Raw genomic sequence first — 4544 nt, forward strand, 5'->3', positions numbered from 1 at the left:
TACAAACCAGGAGATAGGTAATTATTTCTGTTGTTGTTTAAATCTAGACAACTGATTACAAGAAGCAACAAATCAAATAATACTCTTTTGGAGAGACACCATATATGGCATTATACTTACTGGAATTCCTTATGAAAGGAGTTTTCTTCCCAGATGGCCCCAAATGTGGTTTTACGGTTTCCTCATAAATGCTCTTCTGATTATCACCAATCAAAAAAAGAAAAAAAAAAAAGAAAAAGAGACCAATGAAATCACCAAGGAAGCTATGGAAGGTACATAAGGTTAGAGAATAACAGATTACAAATAAAATCGCCAACATCCATTTAATGCTTCATTTTGATAAAGAGAAATCAGACTGGATTTTCATTATCAAATCTATTAATGAATTATATGGTTACTCATAACTGTGAATTTGCAGATTTGATCTAAGACTATTTTGCAGTTCCTACAGAATTGCTATTAGAAGTCAGGGTTAAGCCAGGCACAGTGGCACATGCCTATAGTCCCAGCTACTCAAGGAGGTCTGGGGGGAGGACCACTTAAGTCCAAGAGTTCAAGGCCAACCTGGGCAACATAGCAAGACCCCATCTCTTAGGGGAAAAATAGGGGTGGAGAGAGCTCAATGACCTTGATTGCAAACCAAACTTCTCAGAAGTCCATGGAGCATAGGGGGGGTGGGGGGTGGCATGGGGTGGCGGACTGCATGGGAGATCTACCATAAAGGCTTAGATCTTTCACATTAGAAAAATCCATGAGTTCAATGACTGAGATCTAGAAACCTTTAGGAGCCAGAGGAGTCATCATCTAGTAATTTAGCATCAACTCTGTGGTTTAGTGGTGGTCTTTTCATGTTCAAGAAGGGGAATTGTTCAAACAATATATTTGTTTTGAAATGTTTCCAGGACCAATGCAAACACCAAGTGGGCTGCCCAGAAACCACACATTGTTTCCTTCAGACAAAAGATAATGATGCACTAACGAGTTTTACCCTTTATTGCCCTCTCTGGAACACAGCCTCAGGAAGAAAGCCCACAAAACCAAATTGTTAGTCCCAAAATTTACAATATTTTCCAATGATCCCTACCCCTTTTTCCTTAAGTGCTAGTACTGTGTTAAGTATTTGTGTTGTCTAACTCATAAATTCCAACCTCATGTAATCTCAAAAGTGCCCTCCCAGAGAGAGAAAGGAAATGAGTGAATGAGGAAAAAATAATAAAAGCCTCACTGATACAGGGTACTTCCAGGAGACTTACAGCACTTCTGAGATGTTATCTAATTCTGATGTATTTCGGCCTCATTAACAGGGAGGACAGTAACAGATTAATATTTTAAACCATGGAGAGGGATAGTGAGGCAAAAAGGTGCTGGACTAACACGGCCATTTAATAACAATCATTTAGTAAAATACTCAAGACTGTGAGTGGAGGAAGTTATGATCCAATTGATTAGACTGGGGAGAATATGATATGTTTGAGGACTTATAGGATTCGTTGGAATCATCTGTTGTTGTTTCATTGAAAAACAAGATTAACAGCACAACTGCAGGACTTGCGCTGAAATAATCCACACCCCTTCCCTAACCTCACCGTCTGCTCCCCTCCCCCTTCCTGCTACCCTTTCAGTCTGCAGCAAAATTTCCAAAAAATTGTCGCTTATAGTTACTGAGTTACTGTTCCTACTTCCATGCCTCTTGTTCTCTCCTCATCCTCGTTGAGAATGGCTTCCTTGTTGAACATCACTGAAGTCACTCTTGATAAGTCCACCGTGACCTCCGTGTTGCTAGATCCCTCAGCCATTTTGTCTCTCTGCCTACTTGATCTCAATCACATTCCAAACAGCTGCCCAGTCTTTCCTCTAACACCTTCTTCTCTTGGCTTATGTGACACCACTCCCTCCCCGTTTAACCTATTCACTTCTGGCTGTTTCTTCTCATTCTTCTCTTCTGGTTCCTCCTTCTCTGTGTGACTTTTTAAGGTTGGAGAGCCCCAGAGCTGTGTCCTTAGCTCTCGTTCTTCTCCAGTTCTGTCTAAATATGTTCATCTGCATCCCTAACTTTAAACATTGTTGCTCACCCGATGTTTACATCTCGCTCTCACCTCAACTTTAGACTTATATTCAACAACTTACCTGAGTTTTCCACTTGGATATCTGATAGACATCTCAAACTTAATGTGGCCAAAATTAAATCCTTGATTTCTACCCCAAACTCCCTGTTCCTCTAGTCTTTCTTACTTCAAAAACTTTGCTTCACTCTCACATCTAATGGAATATTCATCCTGTTCTTTTATCCCTGAAAAGTGTCCTAAAGGCATTTTCCTCTCTTCTTCCCCACTGTTCTCACCCTAGCCCAATCCACCATGACTTTTCATTTATAGATTATTCCAATAGCCTCCTAAATGGTCTTCCACTTCCATTCCCACCAGTATACCTTCCTTTCTCTGTAAAGCAGTAACTGTTCTAAGTTTTTGAGACATAAAATTAGATCATGTCAATTTGCTACTTTAAACCCTTTAATGGCTTCTCACTAAACATACAATAGAATTCAAACACTTTATCATAGCTCAGTGGGCCATTCATGAACTGGTCTCCATCTGCCTCATTCTCATCTCTTGGTACTGTCCTGCTAGTCCACTAGGCTCTAGCCACATTGGCCTTTGTCTTCTAAGGGCTGGACAAGTTTGTCCCCATCCCGGTTCATCCCTATGCTACCTGTTCCCTCTTCCAAGAAATCATCCCTTCTTGCTATTGGGGTCTCAGGTTGTATCCTCCTCCTTAGAAAGGTGCCCCCAACCTCTCAATCTAATGACTTCCTAGCCCAAATCATTGTCTCTCCCATTATCTTGTTTTATGTTCTTCATAGTACTTCCTGCTACCTGAAAATATCTTACTTTTATGTCATTTACGATTTTATTATCTGTATACCATTATTAGAATGTAACTTCTAGGAAAGGTGGGGCCATCTCTGCTGTATTCCTAGTGCCTGCAACATACCTGGCACATGGTAGGTTCACAATAAGTATTTGTTGAGAACGAATTAATTTATGTCTAGTTGGAAGTGCTGAAGTGGAGTACTTTAAAATGGAGAGCTCAGGAACAGTGATTGGGATTATAGAGAATATTAAATGTCTACTAATATGAGGGCATTAACTTTTCAAATTTTAAGGGAAATTTTTAACAAATTCCTACCAATAAACTGAACTATGAATGTGTGTTACATGAAAATTTTATATGGAATGATTTTTAAGACTTTTTTATATATAGTGCTTAAAACATGTAGGATCTCAGATGTTATATTGCTTTTATCATTTTTCTTTAAAATCAATGTCTCAGGGAAGTAAAAATGTATTTCATTTAACGGAGAGCAAATTGTATTGAATTATTAAAGTCTTATCATTAAAGTCCTCTGCCTATGTGTCATGTAACAGAAAGCTCATGTACAAAAACCCAGAATTATTGTGAGGGCTTGTTAAAAACCAGATTGCTGGGCTCCAAAGCACCCTATCTCCTCCTCAGAGTTTCTAATTCAGTAGGTCTGGGTAGTGGAGTAGGAGGGAGGGTGCAAACATTTGCATTTCCTCCCAGGTGATGTTGATGCTATTAGTCAGGGAACCTCCCTTTGGGAAACTCTGATCAAGATTAATAGCAGCTGTGAAAGGAGGAAAAGGGCCTTAGTAGTAGGAAAACAGGTGTAGTTATTACCTCCAGAATTATTCTACTACCTTGTTCCTAAGTTATCCAAACAAATCATTTCTTTACATTTTATAATTTTGTATTAATATTGAAGGATATTATCCTATTTGATGCTAAGACGTTTCCCTAACTAGTAGGTATCTATTTCACACACCGTCAGAGGTTTTCATCCTAATGCTCTATTCACATGTGTTCTTCATTCTGCACCAGCAAATTCTTCTCTGTATTTATGTTGAGAAGAACCAACCTCACATAACCTTCCTTTGCCTCTCACTGTTCCCTTGCATTGAAACAGCAACTGGGTCTTCAGCAAAAATCTATTATGCTTAAAAACCATTTGCCTGAGCAAAGATCACCATGAAATGGTTGGATAGGTGTCCTGAGAAGATGGAAAGCTGATCAATGCTCTTTTCTCTGCCGCTGCTCAACTTCCGTCTGGTTTGCTGGCTTCTCCGCCGGGTCAGGAGTTTTGAAGTGTCAGTTTCCACACTCATTCTTATTAGGGGCTGCAGCGGCTTCCTCATCCGTCTTTCCCTGGACCACGGACACTTGATTTCCCAAACAGATACAGTCGCCCCTAAGGATCCAAGGGCAATTGGTTCCAGGACCCCCTGCAGATACCAAAATCCACAGATGCTCAAGTCTCTAATATAAAATGGCGTACATTTGCATAAAACCTGTGTACATCCTTCTGTATACTCTGTCATCTCTATATCACTTATAATACCTAATACAAGGTAAAGGCCACGTAAATAGTTGTTATATTGTATTTTTTGCATTATTTTTATTGTTGTATTATTTTTTATTGTTTAGCATTTTTCCCCAAATATTTTTGATAAGCCGTTGGTTGAATC

The sequence above is a fragment of the Lemur catta genome, unplaced genomic scaffold, assembly GCF_020740605.2.
Source record: "Lemur catta isolate mLemCat1 unplaced genomic scaffold, mLemCat1.pri scaffold_70_ctg1, whole genome shotgun sequence".
Classification (NCBI taxonomy): domain Eukaryota; kingdom Metazoa; phylum Chordata; class Mammalia; order Primates; family Lemuridae; genus Lemur; species Lemur catta.